The sequence below is a fragment of the Macaca nemestrina genome, chromosome 19, assembly GCF_043159975.1.
Source record: "Macaca nemestrina isolate mMacNem1 chromosome 19, mMacNem.hap1, whole genome shotgun sequence".
NCBI lineage: Eukaryota > Metazoa > Chordata > Mammalia > Primates > Cercopithecidae > Macaca > Macaca nemestrina.
The window spans coordinates 55,122,567-55,149,049 of record NC_092143.1 but is presented as its reverse complement, the minus strand read 5'-3'; the positions used below and the strand labels follow the sequence as shown (position 1 = coordinate 55,149,049).

General features: G+C 34.7%; 1 protein-coding gene and 1 long non-coding RNA gene across 14 annotated transcripts in view; both read left to right on the top strand.

The window, feature by feature from the left end:
- LOC105498950 (KIAA1328 ortholog) overlaps positions 1–26,483 on the top strand; it is a 413,609-nt gene that overhangs the window by 69,907 nt on the left and 317,219 nt on the right. The gene's annotated exons all lie outside the window — the stretch shown is intronic.
- Positions 1,127–25,523, top strand: LOC139360105 (uncharacterized). Its single transcript, XR_011617225.1, has 2 exons — positions 1,127–1,178; positions 2,435–25,523. It is a non-coding gene; the product is annotated as an uncharacterized lncRNA (long non-coding RNA).

Below are 26,483 nucleotides of genomic sequence, written 5' to 3'. Positions count from 1 at the left end.
CCTCAGCATCCTAAAGTACTGGGATTACAGACGTGAGCCACTGTGTCTGGCTTTAAGTTATGTTTTTATTACATCATTTGGCTTTTTCATACCATTCCATAGCTTCTTATGGCCTGAAGGACCAAATACATATTCTTGATTTTGACATTCAAGCCCTCTGTTACTGGTGTCAAGTAACATGTGTGACCTTCATTTTTATGGCCCCCACATACCAGCTAAGAAAGGCTCATTGGATTTTCCTGCTTATTACATCTAATTTCTGTTTCTTTGTCATTGCTCATTTTACTAATTTCCTTCTTCAAAAATGTTTAAAGTCATCTTCCCCAATACATTTTTAAAAATAGTATTTGGCTCTCAGCATTCATACCTGTACCAGCTGCCCTAACTTGTATATCTTCTTACAGTTCTTTGGGCACTGTAGTGTACTTGAAACAGCCCTGAATTTTTAGTAAGAAAACTTATAAGAGACCTTGGATCAGCTACTTTATACCTTTGTGACTTTGATAAATCGTTGAATGCAGGAGCATTTCAATGACATTTTAGAAGAATAAGCTGCTTTGCAAAGGCTTTAGGCTAGAGTAGGGGTGAGAAAGTGAAGGCCATGAAGAAAAGGAGATACTGTCATGCCAAAGGGCATCTATGTAAAGGGATGTTTTGGGGTTTGTTTTAAGGCTGGAAGAGATTTTAAAGATCTGCTTCATCTAGCACCTTTTCTGATTTTCAGTTTTTCTTCTGTAAGAATGAGACAAATACTTTTTAAAAATTCTAATTAGTTTATGTAACTGCTAAACATGTATTTTTTGGAGTAGTGTGAGAAGAGATTGTGCTTTTCAGACCCTTTGCCTGCTATTCTGGGCTTAGCAAGGTTTGTTTGCTTATGTATTTGTTACTTAAGTATTCGCTGTGGACTGAATTATGTCCCTTCAAAATTCGTATGTTGAAGCTCTAACCCCCAGTGAGACTATAGCTGAAGATAGGGTTTTTAGGAGGCAATTAAGGTTAAATGAGGTCATAATGGTAGAGCCCTAATCCAATGACTGTTGTCCTATAAGAAGAGCAGAGAGATCTCTGTCACACACCACACCCCCACATTGTCCTGTGTGAGGCCACAGCAAGAAGGTAGCAGCCTGAAAGGCAACCTGATCAAACCTTATTTTGGACTTCCAGCCTCCAGAACTGTGAGAAAATAAATTTCTGTTGTTTAAGCCTCCCAGTCTGTGGTATTTTGTTATGGCAGTCTGAGCAGACTAAGACAGTATGTAATATGTACTTAGTTCTTTGGTAATTTTTATTCTAAGTATCAACTTAAAAGGCTTTTCAGTGTATTTGTGGAGGGTAGTGTTTCTAGTATTAGTGTATTTTCAGATATCGTTCTCTGATCATTTTACTTTATTTTCTTGGTTGGGTGTTAATACATTTTTGAACAATTTTTAAATATTTTGTATTATTTTTTGATGAGATTTGATTTTTGGCAATCTCGTTGCCTTATTTTCTGAGACCCTTTTAATATATATGATGTACTCATTTTATAATTAAAAAATAGCTTAACTTTCCAAGCTTGATTTTGCTTTGGTTTTGATGTCTTCGATTTACTGAAGGCTCCAGACGTGGAACCTTAACATCCTCAGACAGCAACTTCTATGTTGCTTTATAGTGAGTGATACTGCAATTCAAATAAATGTGGATCGGGGCTTCTCAGCTGGCTCTAGTGGCTAAGGATTTCATTTCTTTCTGATACCCATATAAATAAGCTCAGCAAACTGAAATTCAAAATACATTTATTTGCTACATCTTTGTTTAATTATCTTTTTTTCAGTGATGGTTCTGTTCTGGGTAAATGGTACTAAACCTGTATAGCATCATTTAAAATTACTTTGGAAAGTTTCAACAGTTCTTGTATGAAGAAATAGACTTTAAATAAATCAGTAAATCAATCTCATAATTATCATTCAGGGTATTATTTAGGATTATTGTTTAGCCTTTTGCATTACTGATTTTCCTTAAAGGGCTATCTGATGTACTCTTTTCAGCTAAATCTATTTGCCATACCACAGCTTGTAATTGCTTTACATTTGAAGAATATAAAGAATGACTTTATTACTAATCAGTAGCAAATTTGTCTTAGTATTTTTAACCTTAGGATGGCCTTAACTTATGAATAAATGATTTAGATGGTAATACTCTCACTTCAGTTACAGACTGATGCAATAACTTAAAAAAAAATTGTACTCAAGATTTTGCATTTCAAAACTAATTTTTCAGAAATAGTAAATATAATTATGGTATTCTCATGAAATAATTAGAAGTCAACAGAATATCTGAATTGTATCTTCCTATAGAGGATAGTAAGGATTATCACCTTCCCCCAGTTTTATTATCTTTTCTTAATACAGATTACCAGGCTATTGAGCATCTTATTTTCTTGAACCCTCAGGCTTATGAAGAGCAGAGCCAAATGGAGAAAGAGTTCTTCCTGTCAAAACAGCCCCAAGCAGTTTTTGAATTTGTAAATAAACGTGGCCTGGAAAATCCAGGCATCTAAAGACAATATTGTATTTCAGTTAAACCGGTCAGTTTTTCAAATAGTTGTTATAATGCGTGTGTTTTATTTTTTTGGTTGTACCTATGAGACTTTGTTCCACACAAAACTGATAAACACAGGAAAAGTGTCAAGAGGCAAAGGAGAAAAAAAGACGAGAGAGAGAGAAAACCAACGGAAATGGTTAGATATAGTAATTGCCCTAGTGAGAAATTTGCATGGGAGAAAAGTTGACAATAAGCACAACCTATGATATGGTGACACAAGAGAATGGTTACTAGTGAGTTCAGAGAAAAGTTTCCAAGTAGCCACCTCTGTCTTACATTAATATTCCCAAGGCATCAGTGAGCCAGGCTAAAAGCACAAGGACTAGTTCAGCAGTATAGAGGAAAAGGGGGTGAGAGGAGGCTTTAATATGATAGTAAGCTTAATCATTGAGAGATGTCACAACATTTAGAAGTATATTCTTTGTATAACATTATATAGTAACTTGGCATGGCAGAGAAATAATTTGATATATTGCTAAGGCAGCTTTTTTCCCCCACTTATTAAATTAAAAAAACAATTACATGGAAAGCCCTATTGGTAAATCTTTAGTTAATTACAAATTGATATCTCAAATATGACTTATCTCAGTGAAATAAGAAGCACAATAGTATTTTGGAAACTCAACTATTTATCACACAGGATTATCAAATGATCCAAAATATGTAACTGGTTTAGAATTAGGAAGTTCTATGAAAATATAAAGACTATAAAATATTTTCTTGGCCTGAAAAAATTTGTAGCATAAAAAATGGATGTGAAGACATATTTGATATGTATCTTTCAAATGCTGTCTTTTATTTCAGATGTTATCTTCTATTTGAATATTTTTTTGTTTTGCCTTTAGAGTCCTCATTCAGATTTCTTTTGCCTGAAAAGTAAGTAGCTTTCTGGTTTTTGAAGAGATAATATGCTTTTTAAAGCAAAAAATTTTTTAGATTATGTGAGGAGCATCCCTTTTAATTTTTTGAAGCAGTTGTAAGGATGTTTGTTGCTAAAAATAAGTCAGCTAGGAATTGCTAAAGAGTCTTAGCATCATGTGTTCTGACAAGGCATTGAAGAGATCTCAAGGACAATAATGCAGAAATCAAGCTGAGAAGGCTCTGATTAGATGGAACCTACTTGAGAATGTTTTATGAAGCTATATCAGGATCAATCTTCCTTGCACAGATAACAGGAAAGGCCAAAGTGACAGTATTCAAAACAAGATATATGTTTATTTTTTATTCATATAAAACTCATCTGGTGCCAGCAATTTTAGGCCAGTGTAGTGACTCCACGGATTATAGGAGCCACACTTTTCTTAAATCTTGGCATTCCAAGCTTCCACCATGATTTGCAGATTCTAGTTAGCAGATTCTGTTAATTTTGGAAAGTTTCTTCTAACTTTGGTTTTAATTTTGTTTTTCCATTGTTGAACTTAGAAATACAATTAAGTTTTATATGTTGATTTTATATCTTTTGACCTTGCTAAATTCTCACTTATTTATTCTAATAGTTGTTTTATACATTTCTTAGGATTTTATTTGCAGTCACGTCATCTGCAAATGAAAAGAATTTTAGTTCTTTTAAATATTTATGCCCTTTGTTTTTCTTGCCTTCCTGCAACACCTCCAGTTAGGTCTTAACTGAAAGTGATGAGAGGAGAACATCTTTGTCTTGTTCTGTATCTTAGGAAGAAATACATATTTCATCCTTAAGTTTGATGTCACATATAGGTTTTCGGGTTTTGGTAGATGACTTTTATATCACATTGAATAATTTCTCTTTTATTCTTAGTTTGCCAAGAATTTTTGTTCTTGTTTTTTTGCTTTTACTAATCATGAATGGACACGATTATTTATAGTACTCGACTTTTACTATATGTTTATTGTCTGTTTCCTTCATAAGGCATTATTTCTGTCTTGTACACTATTGTATACTGAGACTCTAATATACTACCTTATGCATAGTATGTAGTCAGTAAATAAATACATGCTACATGAATGAATTATTAAATCAGAGTTACTTGATCAGAAAAGATCTGACTCAAGAGAAAACTTGCCCTTTATTGCTGAATCTGCATAATCTGGCACTCTACTGCCACCTGGTGATAGTATATCTAAATTGCAATAAAAGCGTCTCGGGCGATGAATAAACATGTGAGCTAAAAACTGCAAATGATTGGACTGATGTGACAATTATAATTTAAAAATATACATATACTCATGATATGTATCAGGTCTGCGTTTGAGATTTAGCAAATGTATTTCACATTTAAAAGATGCTGAAATGTTTTCTGTTTTCCTGACTGCTAGGAAAGAATGAAGGATCAGTTAAATTACATATGTTAAAAAAAATAGAATAAATTGGGAAAGTTGGCAGAAGTCGAGTAAGAGCAAAGGCATATTTTCTATATTTGAATTCCTGCTCTGTCGGCATTTTCTTGCTGTAAAGTGCCAACTAAATTTGAATTTTAACGAACAAGAATTTTTAACTTCTTAATATCTTGTATTAAATATTTAATATATTGCAAGAAAATCCAGCTTGTGGCCAAGAGTGAAATTTAATGCTTGTTCTTAAAAATTCAATCCTTTGGCTACACAGAATTCACTGAGATTTAAGTGTAGAATGGAATGGGATTTCTGTTAGACAGTTTCTTGGAATGAAGTCATCTATCATCTACACTGTTATGATTACCACTACATATTTTCATTTCTTAGCCTCCCTCTGAAAAAACAGACCATGTGCCAAATATATGTTAAAGTTTTTAGAGATGCAATTCAAATATTAAAATTTTCTTATTGTTGTTAAAATGGTCAATATTGTAAAATGTTGATAATTTTACATAAAGGTTAGCCCTTCTTATGATCAAAATACCCTGAGATGATAGTGTTGGAAGTACTGTTTTAGTAATAAAGATTATCATGTGGATAAGTTCCCTACAAGGCCCCACGATGGTAATGCCCCTAGATTTTGTCTTTAAAGAAAACTGCTGAGAGGCAATAATTTTTTTTGTTTGTGTCCCATTTTTATTAATACATGGTAATTGATGGAGTTGCAGTGACTTGTAGCAGTAATGAGTTCTAAACATAATAATGCACTCTTTTCTAATAAGTGAGCACTGCTGGGGTTTAAAAGCATACTAAATCAGTTGCTTTAGTATGAATTTATTAGTTTTTTTCAGCATTAGCTTTAATAGTAGTTATTTACATAAGCGTACATCCCATTAACCGCCATCAGGGCTGGAAAACATGCTGAACTGTTCATATTTTCATATAATTATTGAACATAATGGTTTCATTTGCATTTCTAAACAGTGATGTTTCTGTCAGCCTTGGAAATAGTGTCTTTACGCAGTCCCTATTTCACATCCACTTATTTGACATCGTTAAATTTTATGCTAATGTGCTTCCCTAGAATATCATCAGTAGGACAGATGCTTGTGCTTTAATATACAAATCAGGGATGCTTTTCCATCCCCCAAATGGCAAAGGAAATTTTTAAAAATTCGCACTTTTAGATACAGAGCCTGTCTCTATATAAATAGGTATATGAAATAAAACTTTCAGAATTAAATGTTATAATCTGATTGTCTCTTCAAAATGCTTCATTATGAGTAACTATATACCTGACTAGGTTTGGTTTTGTTGTCTTGAATGAAGAGGTGAATCTTGATAAATATCATGTTCCTTATGAATATTTAGAGTTCTGCTTCTAAAATGTTTATCTTGAGATGCGAGTTTTTCAGTGGCTTTGAATATGTCGGGCCACGGTGTTAGTTCTTAAAGTATTCTCTATGTTTTTGTTTCTTTAGTCACTTAACCCTGATTGTAATACCTTATGGTGGAAGCTGTTATGTTAATGTTCTTGGGCATCTTAGCTTTTTGTTTACATTTAAAAAATGTTTATTGTAAAATTATGAGTCACTTGGTTGGGGAGGCATGTCAAATGTGACAGCAGAACTAATGTGGAAGGACAGATTTATGGCAAAACTTTCTGCCTTTTGGAGCACTATCAGCTTATCCATGTGCACTATTAGCTTTTGTTTCTTCAACACTTGTGGATGCTTTTGTGAATGCTGTCAGTCAGATGTCTGGAAAATTTTAAACATGAGCCACCAACTAAAGAATTGTTTTGAGAGTTGTTTCAGATCTTTTTGGCAGTGAGAGGGTGAACATGAAGTCACTGCCAGTTTTTGGTCTTTATGGTCGTCTTCCTTTCTTGTGTCTGACAGCTCAGGGCGGCATTTTACTGTTGACTCTTAATGGACCTGCAGTGCTAGAGCTGAGTCTGCACAGTTCAAAATGCAAGGTTGGCAGTCTAGAAAGATCGGGTAAAGAAGCAGCTTTGAGAGGAGTTCCTGCCCCAAATTACTTGCTAAAAATATATTAGAACTGATATAGCATAAAACTGATACAGCATAAAAGGATTATTTGGATAGAAGTGTTATTTGGCTTAGCAGGTCAGGAGGCAACAAAATTTTTGCAGTGACTTCTGTTTCTTGAGGAGTTGCCAGGAAAGAAATATGGTAAGGATTTTGAAGAAACTACTATAGAGGTGGAGTTTCATAGCTGTTTATTTTTATTCCAGATTTTTCATTTTTTCTCTATAATCTCTTAAAATAGTCTGACATTAGCACTTTTCACAGTGGTTGAATCTTCTGAACTATCATGTTGGAAACACTGGACATGCTCTTCTATGAAGGGAAAAATGTAGCCTTCATTGTTACCACATGTGTTGCCAGACCGGACATCATATGAAAGTTAAAAAAAAAAATTCTGAAAATCCAGCCTCACTTAGAAGTGAGGCAATATTTTCATCTCTTTATAAAGCTATTTGTGATTACATTCTTCACCAACAATTTTTTTTTTTTTGAGGCAGCGGGTGGTGGTAGGGGCAGTTTGCCACAAAACTGAAGAAACACATTCTGTCACCAAAAAATATCATTTACATTTTTTCTCCCTTTACAGATTTCTTCTTTTTCTGGAAAAACGTTTAACATTGAAATGAAAATTTCATTTGCCTTTTTAGTATTAAGGTGCCGTGATATTTAGTCTAACAACATGTCCCTGAATATCTCTGTTGCTGTAACACTTTACCACCTTCAAGACAGCAAAGGAGGTGTGTTTTAAGTGCTATGCCATTGGTTTTCAATCCTTGACCTCAGAGGGAAAAATAATTCTACATTATGTTTTATGATAGCTTCTCTGTATGTTTTTTGTAAAGTTAAATATTCTAGACAAAGTCAGGTATTATCCATAAGATATCAACCAATTGGGAGAACTTTACCTGCTTGGTTATATTTATTTCCTCTTTTATAACCAGGGAAACACAATTACCACCTCTTTTTTAGAGGTGATGAAAGTACTTAGAAATAAACCTCCAGCACCCTTAGATGCCTGAGCTCCACCTGTTCTACAAGGCTGTGGGGACTCTTTGGCATCCTCTGTGTTGCATGTTTTCACAGAAACTTTAATTTGAATATTTGATTTTTCACCAAATATATTCTTTATTTTTTCCATTGTTAGGATAATTACCCTTAGAATTCTGTAGCTTCTGGAGATATTTACAAATATGTATCTGTTAATTTTTCCTTAACTCTATGCCTAGTGCTAGTATTTAAGGACATGGGAGATTAGGGACTACTTGATAATTAATGCCTTATTCAATTAAAAAAATTTAATGTGTTTTCCTGACTTTAAAAACAATGCATGTTTATTATGGAATATTTTAGAATAATATAGAATATTGCTTCATTCCAAAATCATCAGTGTGTGGCATATTCATGTTTTTCACTTAATCATCACTGTAATAGCTAGATGAATAACAGTAGGTCTCGTTTGACATTACAGTGAAAGTTAGAAGTTTTCAGATCTCTTGCCTTGAATTTTGTATCAATTATATTTTATTTAAGGCAGAATATTAAATATCTCTTTAAAATACAATGGAAAAAAGCAGCCAAAAAAAGTTTAATGCCATATATTTAAAATAATTCTTGCTAGTTCGATTGTGAAAGTTCTCTGCTCGGTTTTGTGGTTAAATGATTAGGTCTTTCCAGTGGGGAAGGGAAGAAGGACCGAAAAGAAAGGGAAATGTAAAATTGAGGTGACTTAAGGGGAAATGTTGGGAATAGAAAATTTCCATGGAGTTCATTTAGTGCTTCAACACCTGTGCTCTGCTAAGGCAGGTAAAGAACTCTGTATTGTGTACAAATCACTGACCTCGCTAAAATTCTAGTTTCTTCTCTGCAAAATGAGGAGTAAATAATAGTACTCATTCCAGCAGGTTTATTGTGGAGATTAAATGAAAGAATGCATATTAAATGCTTTGTACCATGACTGAGCACATTAGAATCATTCAAAAAGTGTTATTTATTTTCTGTCATTCACTCTCCAGAGGTATGCAAAGCTAAAGTGACCCTGCATCTTTACTCTTTTTCTTCCCATCTTCTAGTTCCTTGCTATTACAAGCTGAGTCTATGGGTTTGCAATGTCAGCATCACCAACAACATAGGGAGCTTGTTAGAAATGCAGATGCTTAGGCCTCATGCTAGACTTCACTTTTTCAGAATCTGTGTTTTAATAAGATCCCCAGGTGATCTGTACATTAAAGCACTGTTTGTACTCATTTCTTGCAAAAAACAATGTAAAAGACATGGGCAGTAGAGAAATATATGCTTTCGCTTTTGCTTTCTTTTCTAAGATCTCACAGATTTGTAGCTTTGGACAATGATGGAATGTGGAGTCTATTCGATTAACATGCATATTACTGCTATTATTACTATTATCATAGCTTTATATTTGCTGCTATATTAACATAGCATAATATTATTAATGTAAGTGGATTATCCTGAAATTGTCAGAAGTGTGGTTCAAAGCTTCTATATGCATATTGATTTTCACCTACTTGTATCAGCTATTGAGAAAGAGGTATTAAGATCTCTGAGTATAATATATTTGTGGATTTATCTATTCTCTTCACAGTTCTGTCTTCTTATATTTTGAAATTCCATTTTTAGATGCACAAAGTTTGAGATTATTGTCTTCTCCTAATGAATTGACCCCTTTATCATTATGAAATGACCTTGTTTATTCCTGGTAATATTCTTTGCCCTAAAATCTATATTACCTAATGTTTATTGACCTACTCTAGCTTCTTTTGATCCATGTTATTATGGTGTATCTTTTTATATGCTATAACTTTTAAACTCATTGTGCCTTTGTATTTAATGTGCATTTTTTATAGCCAGATCATATGTGGTTCTTGCTTTTTATTCCAATCTGACATCTATACTTTTAATTAGGATATTTAGAACACTTACATTTTGTTTGATTATTGATACAGTTAGGTTTGAGTTTGTTTTACAGTTTGTTCCATTTGACCTTTGTTCCTCTTTTCCTTTTTTTCTGTGTTCTCTTGGATCAATTGAATATTTTAAAATTTCTGTTTTATCTCTTTTGTCGGCTTATTAGCTGTGGCTTTGTTCTGTATTTAGTGGTTGCTGTAAGGTGTATCTATACACTTTTAACAAATCAACCTTCCAGTGATGGCTTATACGACTTTAGCTACTTTATTATACTATAACACTGTTTTTCTCTTTCTGATCATTGTGCTATTATCAAGATACATTTTAATTTTATACCCACATTTTATTTTTATTCTTGTTAAATAATTATCTTGTAAGGAGATATTTATTTATTTATTTATTGAGACGGAGTCTTGCTCAGTCTCCCAGGCTGGAGTGCAGTGGCGTGATGTTGGCTCATTGCAACCTCCGCCTCCCGGGTTCAAGCGATTTTCCTGCCTCAGCCTCCCAAATAGCTGGGACTACAGGTATCCACCACAATGGCACAGCTAAGTTTTGTATTTCTAGTAGAGACAAGTTTCACCATATTGGCCAGGCTTGTCTCAAATTCCTGACCTCAAGTGATTCACTCACCTCGTCTCCCGAAGTGCTGGGGTTACAGGCGTGAGCCACCATGCCTGACCTTGTAAGGATATTTAAATAAGGAAAATAAATTTACTTCCTGTGCTCTGCATGACTTCGTATAGTCCACATTTTTGTTATTACTTCCTTCTATCTGGCAGACTTTCATTAACAGTTATTGTAGTTTTGAATTCATTGTCTTTGAATTTACAAAAATGTTTTTATTTTGCAAGTTGTATTTTTCTGTTCAATTTTTTAAAATATGTTTCTCCACTGTCGTGATACTGTCATTTCTACCAATGAATGGGGTTACCCTTTGTTCTACTGACCACCTTCCTTTTTGCCTCAAGATACAGCCCATCCACTGTCTTCTGTATCTGGAAATTATTGGGTAACATCTCATAGTGCTGACAAGTACTCAGGTTATCATGATGGCAGGTGGAGATTGAGGACCACAGGGTTAAGTTGTCAGCTAAACATGAGCTTAGATTGATGTCTTCAATGCCAATTAATTTAGACATGGATTATTTTAGCTTTCTTGCCTTTCTTGTCTATAACTTCTCATTCAGTGAGAACCCTGCCTCCCAACTTCTGCCATCTATTTAATTGCTCAGTCCCAGTATAGATTTATAGTGATTTTAGAATTATTAACTCATATTTCCATGGGAAACAACTTATAAACTACAGTGCTAATGTATACTTCCTTCTACCTTTAGTCTTACTCTCTATCACCATTCATTTTTAAAGTTAACTTAGGTAAACAGCTTTCCTCCCCTCTTTCAATGAGGTTATTACATACCATACATTTGTAATATAGCTAGTAGTTTGTATTCCATTCTAGAATCCTCCAGTCTCCTAAATGATTTTAAAAATATTTTCCTACGCTAAGATTTACTTTTTTGCTGTAAAGTTGTGTTTTGACAAATGCAAAGTGTTATGTATTCACCATACAGTATCATACAGAACTAATCTACCACCTTACAATATATTCTGTGCTTCACCTATTTAACTCTGCCTTCTCCCCAAGCCTTAATCAACCTCTGATTTATTTGGAATCTATATAGTTTTTGCCTTTTGCAGAATGGTATATAAGTGGAATCATACAGTGTTTAGCCTTTTCAGACTGGCTTTTTAAAGTTAACAATATGCATTTAAAATTCATCTATATTTTTTCATTGCCTAATATTTCATTTGTTTTTAAGAGTGAATAATAGCCTATTATATGGATATACCATAGTTTGTTAATCTACTTTTTTTAACTTTTAATTTTTGTAGTACATTAGTAGGTATATATATTTATGGGGTACATGAGATATTTTGATATAAGCATGCAGTGTATAATAATCCACTCATTTATTAAAGCACATCTTGGTTGCTTTTTGCTTTTGGTAATTATGAAAGAGCTACTATAAGCATTCATGTGTAAGTTTTTGTGTGGACATAAGTTTTCAAATCAGGTAAATACCTAGGAGCATGATAGCAGGAGTGTATGGTAACACTGTATTTAGCTTTGTAAGATACTGTAAAATTTTGATTGAGATTGTGTTGAATGTATATATCAATTAGGGAGAATTGAATTTAATATTGAGCTTTGCAATTCATGAATGTGGTACATCTCTCAAGTTATTTAGATGTAAAAAGTTTCTTCTGTGTTTTGTAGTTTTCTGCTTGCAGATCATGCATCTGTTGTCATACTTTTTTTTTTTTTTTTGTAGTTTTTGAAGATTTCAGACCCCAAATTTTCATTTCTGGTATAAAGGAATAAAGTGTCCAATGACTGCTAAACTCATTTTTTTAGTTTTATGAGGCTTTTTTTGTAGATTCTTTGCAGTTTTTATGTGAGCAATCGTGTTATCTGTAAATAAGGACAGTTTCATCTTTTCCTTTCTAATCTGTATGCTTTTTATTTCTTTTTCTTGCCATGTTGCACTAACTAGAACTTCCAGTACAATGTTGAGTAAAAGCTGTGGTAAAGGGCATCCTCTTCTTGTTCTGGATCTTAGTGGAAAAGCAAATTACTCTCTTACCATTAAGTATGATTTTTAGCTATAAGTTTAACATAGATACCTTTATTTAGGTTAAGGAAGTTCTTTTCTATTCCTAGTGTGCTGATAGTTTTTAGTTACAAATGGATGTTGAATTTTCTTGAAAGCTCTTTTTGTGTCAGTTGATGTGATCATATAGTTTTGCTAATGATTAATTTTTGAATATTAACCAGCTTTGCATTTTTGGGCTGAAGCCCACTTGATGTGAAATATTATCCTTTTATGTGTTACTGGATTTTATTAGTTAATATATTGTTAAGAATTTTTGCTTAATGAGAGACAGTCATTAGTTTTCTTGGAATGACTTCATCTAGTTTTGTAGCATTGTAGTGCTGGCCTGAAGGAATGAGTTGGGAAGCATTTCCCTCTCTTCAATTTCCTGCAAGAGTTTGTATAGAATGAGTTTTAATCTCTTCTCTTAAATGCGTGTTAAAATTTACTAAGAAGCTCTCTGAGCCTGGAGTGAGTTTTTTCCCCTGTCTGTTGGAAGCATTTTTAACTACAAATTCGATTTCTTACAGGCCCTATATGGAATTAATCCATATGGAACCACTCAGATTACTCATTTCTTCTTGAGTAAGCTTTGGTAGTTTGTCTTTCAAGGAATTTTTAAAATTTTATCATTGTTTTTATTTATATGTCTCAAGTTGGAGTAATAGAGGAATTTAAGAATTAACTGAATAGGCTCATTAAATTATATCAATTTTAACTAACTTGCAATAAAAACAGAAAATTTCTTTCTAACTTAAAAAAGGAATATGTAAAACTTAGTTGTTTTCTCCTTATGGAGGAATGGCTGTTTGTCATTATAATTGACTTGAGGAAGACATTGTTCTTAAGATGCTAAAGTAATTTATTTTTATTTATTTTAGCAACTTACAGATAATTCAACTGTCTGGAACCTATAAATTTTTTTTTTTGTTTTCTTGACAGGGTCTTGCTTTGTCACCCAGACTGGAGTGCAGTGGCACAATCATGACTCACTGTAACTCGAGCTCATTGGCTCAAGCAATCCTCTCGCCTCAGCCTCCCAAGTAGCTAGGACTACAGTTGGCGTGTCACCACATCTGACTAATTTAAGTTTTTTTGTGTGGAAAGAAAGGTCTCGCTGTGTTGCCCCGGCTGATTGAACTTTTGGGCTCAAACAGTATCCCCCTTGGCCTCAACGTGCTGGGATCCGCACCTGGTCCATGAAGATTTTTAATAGCTAATTATTACCAAGTTTTTGCAAACTAACTTGGGAGACTGTGTGACCAGTGTGAATATATTTATTTAGGATTGCAGAGCAGAATTTGCAGCTGTGTGAATCTAGAATATATATTACTGATTATTTGTATACAAACATAAAATTGTGAATTATTTATAATAAATTTTATGTTAATTGAGCAGTTCTCCCCCTTTTTATAATGTACAGCATTGTGAAATGAACTTTATTTATAGTTTAAGTTCACAGAAGAATCCCTGTTTTCAAAGCCAAATTGGAGTAAGCTTTCTTATCCACCTAGGCTTACTTAGTAGTGCCAGAATTGAATCACAGTCTGTATGGTAGATTTGGTCCCAGTTCTTTTTCTGCTTCCTATATCAAATTTTCCATATGGCTTTGAAGATACATATATCTACCCTTGTGTTGACTTTGAGTATAGTCAAGTAACTTACCCTGACCAAACAGAATAAGGCTGAAGTGATAGCTAATATGCTGTTTTCAAACCTATACTTTAACGGGACGCATTGAGTGTTTCTGCTTGCCCTCTTGCTTTTCTGTCATCATCATGAGAAATATACCCAGGAAAAGAATGAAGAGTCTGAAACTAATCCACCCCCTAGCTGCCCACTGTAGATATGTGCCATATATTATCAGTACCCCAAAGCTCCCCTTGTACCTCCTTTCAATCACTACCACCCTCCAATGGTGGCTTTCCTGACTTATGAACCACAGATTACATTTTACCCTCTTCCCTTTCACATTCTCAGTGTTTGGCAGAAATTCTGAGGGAAAATTAGCCTTATGCTAGAGGCTGCCCAGATCTACCAAAAGCACCCTTAGTTTTTATACACTATCTTATGATGAAAAGATAACGTTTTAAGACAGTAAACAATGCCTAGGTTTAGTTTATAAAAATTACTAGAATCACCTTACAGTAATTCCTAAGGTCTTGGCATTTTTAGCCTGCTATTCCACCTCTTCTGTGACAATACTCTAATTAGGAATTCAAATTGTGACTATGAATTCTTGTAAGCCATTGAATAGGCATGACGTTCTTTAAAATACTTAGCTTTCCAAGGCAGGAGAGAATACTAATGAGTGTTTAAATAAAAAAATGCCTTGGTTACATATCAATTAACCAGATTTCTATTTTCTCTTTAGGTTTAACTTTCTACTACCTCAGTGTAACCTTGTACAAAAGCATTCCATGTAGAGTGCCTCCTTTTTTGAACTACTTCACTTTCTTACAGAGTAAGCCATCTGCTTTCTAAAGCATTGAGACAAGAAACAGACTCAATGAAAAACATACTATGAAGCCGTGTAGTATAGTGGTGGAAAAAAGTACAAGACATACTTAAATTCAACGCAACTATATATTCCTTTTTAGCTACATGAACTTTATCAAATTACTTTTTTAAGCCACAGTTTATTCCTTTATGGTCTGTGGATATGTAACAGCTTCGACCTTATACAGTTGAGATTATATGCTATAACAAATGCATGTAGAGGCTTTACACAGTGCCTGGTGCAGAGTAAGCACTCAGAAAGAGCTCCTTGACATTATCATTATCAAAATTATTACTGTGATATTAATATTAAATATTTTACTGGGAATAGGAAAATCTAAGCAATTTTTGAAGGCCTGAGTGAGAAAAAACTACTTATTCTTTCTCCGGGGTTCTGTATGTTTTAAAGTTTAATATTCTTTAGTTGATTATTGCTAAGACCTTGAAACACCTTTTTTCCCTTCAAATCTCTGTTAATCTTCAAGTTAAAATTTTCTGTTTATATGCATTCTTGAAAGTGTGTGTATTCATTTCCTATTACAGTATCAATTACCACAAACTTAGTGACTTAACACAAAAGAAATTCTTATCTTACAGTTCTGGTGGTCAGAAATCCAAAATCAATCTCAGTGGGTTAAAATCAAGGTGTCAGCAAAGCTGTTACCCTTCTGGAGGCTCTAGGGAAGATGTCTGGTTTGAAAATTCCTTTCTGTCTTCTTCAGGCTGCCCATATTCCTTGGCTCCTGGCTCTGTATCACTTCAACATCTAACATTGTCACATCTCCTTTTCTGACTCTCTTTTCTTCTTATTATAAGGACTCCTGTGATTACATTGGGCTTACCCAGATAATCTTCTCATTCCTAATTTAATCACATCTGCAAAGTCCCTTTAGCCTAGTAATGTAGCATATTTGCAGGTTTTGGGGATTAGGATGTAGACATCTGTGGGTGTACTGTTACTCTGCCTACCTACCACAGTCTGCCTTCTGGCCCCCAGAGATTTATCTCTGTTCCACATGCAAATATATTCACCCCATCCCAACATTCCCAAAGTTTAATGCTGCATTCCCATTGCAGCATCGTTTCAATGTCCAACATCTCTTTTAAATCTTATCAGCTCAAAAGTTTCAAACCTTATGAATTCAATCATCTAGATTAGGCATGGGTGAGAGTCTGAGAGTGATCTTTCCTAAGGTACAGTTCCTATCTGTGAAGTTCTGGAATTCAGACAAGTTATTTGCTCCCAAGATGGTGGGGCAACGACAGGATAGAAATTATAAGCATTCCTGTTCAAAAAAGGAGAAAATAGGAGAAATGGAGTTACCTGTTGCAGTCAATTTCATAATCCATCCCGGGAAAAACATCCTCTGTGATTTGAGGCTCCACCCTTGTGGGCTCAGGGCTCTGACCTTTAGATCATCCTTTTTCATGAAAGGTGGCACATGTTTGTGGCTGAGCAGTGTCATCAGCCCGTTTCCTGCCTGTGGTATTTTGGGAGTCTGAGAGTCTTTTTTGAAATTTTATTTAAAATTTTGTCTTCTCTTTCCTCCTTTCAATTTAAGCTGTCAGTGTTTCTGTTTATGTAATGTTCTGAAGAACCTTTGGGGCCGAGTACAGTGGCTCATGCCTGTAAATCCCGGTGCTTTGGGAGGCCAAGGTGGGAGGATCACTTGAGGCCAGGAGTTTGAGACCAGCTTGGACAACATAGTGAAACCCTGTCTCTACAAAAAAAGCTTTCTTTTTAAGAACCTTGTAGATTTTCTGTGTATGTTGGGGATTCATTTTTTTTTTTTTTTGATAAGAGGCTCTTCCATAAATCTTTCCTGGATGATCAAAGGCAATTACAACCTTACACACACACATACACAAAATACACTACTTAGAGGAAAGCAACTGCCCAACCTTGGACTAGTAGTCATCCTTGTTATTGATCCTTGTAGCCAAGGATTATTATCTCAAAACAATTATGTAATCCTGCTCATTTTTCCTTTAAAAATATTTTTTCCTTTACCTCTGTGAATATGCACATAGTTTACTGTGACATGTGTATTCCCATTGCAATGCCCTATTCCCAAATATATATCATTTTCTTTTAGAGAGCCTCTTTCTGTTACTTAAGTTGACAAGTGGTGTCAGAAGTGGAATCTGAAAGAAGGTCACAATCAGTGTTTTCCTGTGTTTTTACTGAATTTTTGACCGTGAGTTGTTTGTGTGCTTTGTGATTTTATCTTTTGGAATTTTTTGAGGCTTGTGATTAAGGTAGGTTTATCCAAAGTAGATTTGAGTTTTTTTCGTGTACCTTGTGGATGCTGTCATGTGGTAATCTCTGTAATCTAGATTGTCATCTTGTACCATCTAAGTAGTATAAATTTTACCTGAAAATATACAAGAAGAAAGTCTCATGATAACAAATTCTTAGGGTGATTTGTGTAGCCACTTTAGTTTTTCGTTTTCTTACCATAGTATCTGTAAATATAATACAGATGGAGTGAAGAATTGCGAGAAACAAAGCCTGCTCAGCTAAATCTATCTCTTTTTTGTGTGCCAAAGCATATAAACATGTGTTCCATAAGGGACGGTGCTGTGATAAGACAGCAGAAAATCTTGGGCCTGGTGGGAGAAGAGGATTAGGTATTAGCTTTAAGTTTTGATTATCTTAATAAAAACCTCAAGGAATGTTATAAAACAAAAATCAGAAAACCTCCTAGAACTAAGTGAGTTTAATACTATTACAGGATCCAGGGCTGGGCGTGGTGGCTCATGCCTGTAATCCCAGCACTTTGGGAGGCCGAGGTGGGTGGATCACAAGGTCAGGAGTTCAAGACCAGCCTGGCCAACATGATGAAATCCTATCTCTATTAAAAATATAAAATTTGGCCAGGTGTGGTGGCGGGCATCTGTAATCCCAGCTACTCAGGAGGCTGAGTCAGGAGAATTGCTTGAAAACAGAAGGCAGAGGTTGCAGTGACCTGAGATCATGCCACTGCACTCCAGCCTGGGCAAAAGAGGGAAACTCTGTCTCATAAAAAAAATTTAATAATAATAATAATAATAATAATAAGATAGGATCTAAGAAAAACATACAAATATCACAAGGAAAAATTGGAAACTGAAATTTTAAAAATAGCACTATTTATGATACTTTACCTCAAAATGAAACAGGTATTAAATATACACAGAATCTGTATGCTGAAAGCTACAAAATACTTATGAAAGAAGTGAACAGATTGACCATATTTGTGGAGTAGAGGATTCAACATAGTGAAGATGTTAATTATTCTGGATTGGTAAGGAGATCCCAGTCAAAATTCTAGCAAGATTCTTTGCAGCTATTCACAAGATGATTCTAAAATCTATGTGGAAAGTTAAAGGAGCTAGAATGCTAAAACAATTTTTTAAAAGATGAAAAAAGAAAACTCACACCAACCAATTGTAAGGCATACTGTAACACTACAGTAATCCAGTACAGTACTGGTGAAAGAACAGATCCAAAGATTAATGGAGCAAAACTGAGATTCCAGAACTGGACCCATGCAAATATGGTCAGTGGTTTTGACAAAATTGCAGTGGTGACCTGGGTTACGGAATATTTTCTGATATGATACCAAAAGTATGATACATAAAAGAAAAAACATGATTAATTGGATTTTAGTTTTAAAAGTTTTATCTTTGAAAGACATTGTTAAAGAGAATGGGGGAAAAAAAAACTATTCTCCCATAGGTTGGGGAAAAAGAATTTTGCAAATTAATATTCAGAGGTATATTCAGAGTATCTAAAGAAGTCTGAAAACTCAACAATAAGAAAACAATCTAACAAAAAGGCAAAGGTTTTAAGTGATACTTCACCAGGGACAGCATAGATATGGCAATAAACACATGAAAACATATCCAAAATCTTTACTCATTAGGGAAATGCAAATGAAAACTACAGTGAGATAGTATTATCTTACACACCTTCTAGAATAGGTAAAGCAAAAAACAATATTGACAATATTAAATGCTGTCAGGGATACAGAGGAACTGAAATTCTCATATGTTGCTCATGGCATACATATACAAAATGGTATAGCGTTTTAATAAAACATTTGACAGTTTCTTATAAAAGTTAAACTTATTTTTTTAACTCAGCAATCCCACTCCTAGGCATTCATCCTACCGAAATGAAAAGTTATGATCACACAACATACTGTAGAAACATGTATGTAGCAGCACTATGCATAATTGCCAACAACTAAAACAACTCAAATGTCTTTCAGTGAGTGAATGAATACAAACTGGTAGATCCCTTGTTTATGATAAGTATGTCCCATTAGAATTTATCATACCATTTTTCACTCGTGTGTAATGTGTTCTTTGCCTTTTCAGTGTATGTGTCTAAATGTAGTTTTGTTTTCTTTATGGGGGTTCCCTGAGCTTTTTGAACATAAACATTTATATATTTCCACTATTTGAAGTAATTTCAGCTGTTATTTCTTTCAGTATATTTTCCAACTTTTTATCTTGCTTTTCTCACACTGGGATTCCAATTTTTATATATATGTGTGTGTGTGTGTGTGTGTGTGTGTGTGTGTGTGTATCTGCTAATATTGTTGCAAAATTCATTGAATCTGTTTATTTTAAAAATTCTTTGTCTGTTTCTTAGATTAGGTGATGCATATTGATCTGTCTTAAAGCTTACTGACTCAATCTTCTGACATCTCCAATTTTCTTTTTAAAACTTTGTCAGTGAAATTTTTCACTTCAGATACTGAGTTTTTCAATTTAAAAATATCCATTTTATTATTTTTATAGCTTCTCTTTTTCTGTTCAGATTTTCTTAATCTGTTTATTGTTTATGAATATAATTATAGTAGCTATTTTTAATCCCTTTTAGATAACTCCAAAATCTGGGTCATTTTTTGTTGTTGTTGTTGTTGTTTATTTTTTTCATTCTGCTACCATTTACTGATCACTTGTATCAGTCATTGTCCCAAGCGATTTATAGAAGTAAACCCATTTAATCCTTACATGTGGGTCAGGAGCTATTATCATCTCCATCGTACAGATAAGTAAGGAGGTACAGAGAGGAGTATTCTTTCCTGACAACAGTTAATGAATGTGGTTTCTTACGTATTTGTTAAAACAGCTGCCATTTTTTATTTGTTTGTTTGTTTAGAGGCAGAGTCTTACTATGTTGCCCTTGCTGGCCTTAAACTCCTGTGCTCAAGTGTTCCTCCCACCTCAGCCTCTCAAGTAGCTGAGACTACAGGCATGTACTACTGTACTCAGCTCACTTTATTTATTTATTTTTTTTTAAAGAAAAGTAATGGAGTCAAAAGGTCCACTATTAAAACAAACAAAAAATTCCCTGGGTTAAAAAAACAAAAACAAAAAATCCTTAGCATCAGAGTTCACTGGGTTAAAAATAATGAGAATCAAAAATCCCTGCTCATAACATCCTCCTCCTAGAATGGTTGGAAGATCAGAGCATTTTTATAACAAAGTCAAAATAGCCAGCTGAAAAAGAACAATCTGGGTCATTTTATGCTTAGTTTCCATTGATTTCCTTCAGGGGTCACATTTTCTTGTAGTTTGGAATATCGCCTCCATATTATGAATGACATATTGTAGACAGTTTTTATTCTGTTGTAGTCCTCTGAGGAAGATTTTCTTGTTTTGTCTTGTTTGTTTTTAAGAGGCGGGGTCTTGATATGTCACCCTGGCAGCTCAAGCAATCCTCCTGCCCCAGCTTCCCGAGTAGCTGGGACTACAGTTGTGTGCCACCACTCCCAGCTACTTAAAAAAAATTTTCTTTTTAGAGATGGGGTCTCACTATGTTGCTCAGGTCGATCTTGAACTTGTGGCCTCAGGCAATCCTCCTGCCTCAGCCTCCTGAGTAGCTGTGATTATAGGCGCAAACCACAGTGTCAGGCCTCTGAGGAGTTTTGAATTTTGTTTTGTTTTGCCTGAATTAAGACTCCAAACTCTGTTTTCTGAGATTGGGCAGTAGCTGAAATCTTTTCTTAGTTCATTTAGTCCTAATTGAGCTGCCTGGAGACTTCTCTGTGTATGTATATGCCAGACAGAGATTTAGACAGAATTTAATATGTAGGATTTGTGCAGTTCCTTTCTCCTTCCTTCAGTATTCCTCGTCAGTTTCCATCTGACGTTGTCATCCTTAACTCTGTTCTCTGATTTAACAACAGATAAGACTATTTTTATCGGAGATTTAGCCTTTCTGCTCAGGATTGACTGAGGCCTACACTCAGGCAAAAAGTCATAAGAACAGAAAATTCACCCACTGTCAGTCCCTCCTAGTTGGCAACTCCCCTCCCATTTTTCCTGTTTCTGGCTCATCTCCAGCGATTTTAGATAGTTGTGGGTTTGTTTATTTATTTATTTATTTATTTATAGAGTTTTTATGTCTAGAGCTCTAAGTTGTTTTTCATGGGAGGATTGGTTCAAATATTGTGAGACAACTTCATCATTACAGGAAGTTGGACTCCTTTTACTTTTCTTTTGATTTGTGTCCTATCTGTAGTAACACATCCTCTTTTTGCCTTATACTGGTAATAAATATTCCCCCCTTTTTTGCATCTAATCAGTCTCTGATTTTTCCCCTTTTTCATCAGTCTTGTAGAGTATTATCAGTTTTATTTATATTCAAAAAGCCTTCTTTTGACTTTCTTACTTTTCCTTCACGTTTGTTTTTTACTTTTTTGATATATGCTCTAGTATTTATTTCCTTCCTTCCATTTACTTTGGGCTTAATTTGCTCATCTTTTTATAGCATCTTAAGATGGAAATGAAGATCATTGTTTTTAAGCCTTTTTTTTTTTTTGAGACGGAGTCTTGCTATGTCAGCCAGGCTGGAGTGCAGTGGTGTGATCTTGGCTCACTGCAACCTCCACCTCCTGGGTTCAAGCAGTTCTTCTGCCTCAGCCTCCCAAGTAGCTGTGATTACAGGCATGCACCACCATGCCTGGCTAACTGTTTTGTATTTTTAGTAGAGATGGGGTTTCACCATTTGGGCCAAGCTGGTTTTGAACTCCTGACCTCAAGTGATCCTCCTGCCTTGGCCTCCCAAAGTGCTGGGATTACATGCGTGAGCCACTGTGCCCACCTTTCTATATTTTTAATAAGCATTTGAAGATATAAATACCCATTTAAGCTTTGTTTTATCTATATCTCACAAATTATGATGTACTATATTTGCATTATCATTCAGTTTGAATTATTTTAACAGGTAATTTATTCCTTCTTTGATATAAATTATTCTGAAGTATATTGTTACTGATTTCTTACTGTTATTGACATTTCTTTGTGTTTAGAGAGAATACTCTATATAATTTTAGCCTTTTAAAATTTAGTGAAACTTGTGTTATGTCCCAGTATGTAGTGTGTCTTGATGAATATTCTCTGTGCACTTGTATATTTTACAGCTGTTGGGGTAGGGTTTTCTTAATTTAATTGTCAGTTGCATTAAGGTACTTGACGGTGTTATTTAAAACAATGTTACTAGGGTTTTATTCCTGTATTATTATTATACATGCATGATCTGTTTTATCATCATGAAATTTTCCTTCATACCTGTTAATACTTCTCATGAAATCCATTTTGTTTGATAGTAATATGGTCACAAAACTCTCTTATGGTTATTGTTTGTACATTATGTCTAGTTTCATTCTCTATACTTGCAGCTTGTCTGTTTTATTTTCAGTGTATCTCTTATAGCATGTAGTTACATTTTGCTCTATGTATGTATGTATGTGTGTGTGTATTTTATTGGGGGAGGGGTCTTGCTTTTTTATACAGTCTAACAATTCCTGTCTTGTGATCATGATTTTTTAGTCTGTTATACTTTTGTACCACATTTTCTTCATCCAGTCCACTGTTGATTCCATTTCTTTGCTACTGTGAATAGTGTTGCAAGGAACATATAGTGTTGCAAGTACATGTCTTTTTGTTAGAACGATTTATTTTCCTTTGGGTATATACCCAGTGATGGGATTGCTGAGGCGAATGTTAGTTCTGCTTTAAGTTCTTCGATAAATCTCCAAACTGCCTTCCACAGTGGCTGAACTAATTTACATTCCCACCAGCAGTGTATAAGCATTCCCTTTTCTCCATAATCTCACCAACATCTTTTATTTTTTATTTTTATTGATAGCCATTCTGACTAGAGTGAAATGATACATCGTGGTTTTGATTTGCATTTCTCTAATGATTAGTGATGTTGAACTTTTTTAAATATATTTGTTGGCTGCATCTATGTCTTCCTTTGAGAAGTATCTGTTCATGTCCTTTGCCCATTTTTTTAAATGGGGTTAGCTGGCTTTTGCTTGTTTAACTTTTTAAGTTCCTTATAGATTGTAGATATTAGACCTTTTTTGGATGTGTAGTTTGTGAATATCTTCTCCCATTCTGTAGGTTATCTATTTACTCTGTTGATAGTTTCTTTTGCTGGGCAGAGGTCCTACTTGTCAATTTTTGGTTTTGTTGCAATTGTTTTTAGGAACTCAGTCATAATTTTTCTGCCAAGGCCAATATCCAGAATGGTATTTCCTAGGTTTTTATCTAGGATTTTTATAGTTTGAGATCTTATAAGTCTTTAATCCATCTTGAGTTAATTTTTGTATATGGTAGAAGGCAGGGACCTAGGTTCATTCTCCTGCATGTGGCTAGGCAGTTATCCCAACACCATTTATTTAGTAGAGAGTCCTTTCCCCATTGCTTATTATTGTCAACGTTGTGGAAGATTAGAGGTTGTAAGTGTGAAGCTTTATTTCTGGGTTCTCTGTCCTGTTCCATTGGTCTATGTGTTTTTTTTGGTTTTGTTTTGTTTTGTTTTGTTTTGTTTGTGCCAGTACTGTGCCATTTTGGTTACTATAGCCTTGTAGTGTAGTTTGAAGTCAGGTAGTGTGATGCCTCTGGCTTTGCTCTTTTTGCTTAGGATTGCAAAGTTTTAGTCTTTGTTCATACAATTACTTGGAATCAATATGGGTCTTGCATTAAAGCCTTATTAGAATGTGTCCAGGTCAACCTTTATCTTGGGGCTAATTTAGCCCCATTACTAAGATATGGCCTCTCTGAGGACCCTATCAAATATCTTGTGTGTTATATAGTTTTTGTATTCTGGCTGATGACAGTGCTACCTGGTTTTGGCCCTGTGTGAACTCTGGCAGTTGTTCAGCCTTCTGCTTTCCAGTATTTTTTTTCACTGGCCATGGGTGTTTCATTCCATAAGTATATGGATTAATACTCAGCCAAAGATCAGAGCATCCCTTTGCAGACCCCCAGAGCTCTCTGTGCAGCTTTCTCCTCTCTAGTACTCTGCCCTGTGAAGTCTAGCTAGCATCCTTAGCTTCCATGCATGTCAGTCTCTCTGCGTGACTCAGCAAGACCACCAGGTTCCATTAGTATTCCCTTTCACTGTGCTGTGGCCTGGCAACTGTCTTAAGGCAACAAGCTAGGATGATTGTAGGAGTCACCCAATTTTTTTACTTTTTCCCTGGCAGCATATCCTCCTCTGTCCTTTCTCCAATATCTGAAACTGTTGTTTCATACATTTTTTTTTCATTTTTCTAGTTGTTTATAGCATGAAGACGACTTTTGTCCCAGTTTATTAATCGTGGGTGGAAGCAGAAAAGACAGTATTTATGGTCATGATTACCAGAGGGTTATTTTTTATTTTATTTAATTTTTTATAGATCAGGTTGAATGAAATTCTAGATATATTTTTACTTTAAGCCATCTTTCATTTTAAATTCCATAAATTTAACAACAGAAGATGAATTAGAGAAGAAAAATAGCCTATAAAAATAGGAGTTATAATTTTCTTTACTTTTTTTTTTTTTTTGAGACGGAGTCTCGCTCTGTCACCCAGGCTGGAGTACAGTGGCATGATCTCGGCTCGCTGCAAGCTCCGCCTCCTGGGTTCATGCCATTCTGCTGCCTCAGCCTCCTGAGTAGCTGGGACTACAGGCGCCCACCATCACGCCCGGCTAATTTTTTTATATTTTTAATAGAGACGGGGTTTCACTGTATTAGCCAGGATGGTCTTGATCTCCTGACCTCATGATCTGCCCTCCTTGGCCTCCCAAAGTGCTGAGCCCCGCGCCTGGCCTTTTCTTTACATTGTTAACAGACATCCAACTTACAGATTTACTATGACTTGTGTGGTTCATTCTGTTCACTATCAGAATCTTCCAAGATTCATATCAGTTACTGAATTTTGTCAAGCTCCCTAGTTATGGTTGTGTTTTATTCTAAGAACCCACCACTAGTACTTGCTTTCCCTTATTCTCATATTTTAAAGTACTTATTTCAGAAGTGGTTTGGGAATTTTTGAATATACTTTTTTTTTTGTTTTTTTTTTTTGAGACAGAGTCTCGTTCTTGTCTCCCAGGCCAGAGTGCAATGGCGCGATCTTGGCTCACTGAAACCTCCACCTCCCGACTTCAAGGGATTCTCTTGCCTCAGCCTCCCGAGAATACTTTTTTTTTTTTAAAACAAAGACAGTGTATATGTAGCTTGTCAAGTCATGGCACTCCCTTTTAATTTTCTCTTGAAGATTACCTAGATTTTAGCAGGATAGGAATAACATTTAATACTATTCTTAGGTTTTTCCAAGTATTAATGCCATTGTCGTTGTTTGCTGTGTCTGGAATGTAGTTGTCTCCCTCCTGACCATACAGTTCTTAAGTAGGTAGGCTCTGCCTTGTCTTCCTTTTATTGTACGTATGGTTCCATACTTTAACTTGATTCAAACATGTCTATCCACCTTCGCCAATACCATCTCTCAGTTGGCAACTTGGTCTGGCTCTTTAACTGAAGCATGTAGTTGATATGCTGATTTTTTTCAGTAGTAGATTTTATGTTTGGATATTCCCACATCATCATGGAAAATTATTCATGAATAATTTAATAATAATTTAATAATTTAATATCCATCATATTAATCATTCTTTCTGATTCAGTTATTGAAAAGTTTGTTTATATTTTGCCACAGGGGTTTGTGTGATTTTATCGTAGGATGCTTTTTTTTTAATTGATTCTGATTTACTTGACTGGCCTGCGAATGCCATTCTAGATTGGTTACATTTAAAAATGTCTACATTTAGACCTGGGCAGATAATTTTTTCTTTCCTTTTATGAGTACCTTTTTAAAAATAAAAATCTTTTTAACTCAACAGAATTCTCAAGAAGGTGGACCATTTAGTATTTAATGGGGAACACAAATGTTGAGGTAATGAGCATATGAGCATATTCGAGTTTCATTGTTCAAGTTACTTAGGTTAGAATTTTTTTTCATAGTGGGGATTATTTGGGAATCATTTTACATACTGCCTTGAGAAGAGTCTTGGTGCCTTTTGTTATTAAAGTATTGCAATACGTAATGTTTGCAAGGTATTGCAATATATTGATATACTTTAATATTATATATAGTATTCCTCCATGTCAAGAAGTGTTGAAG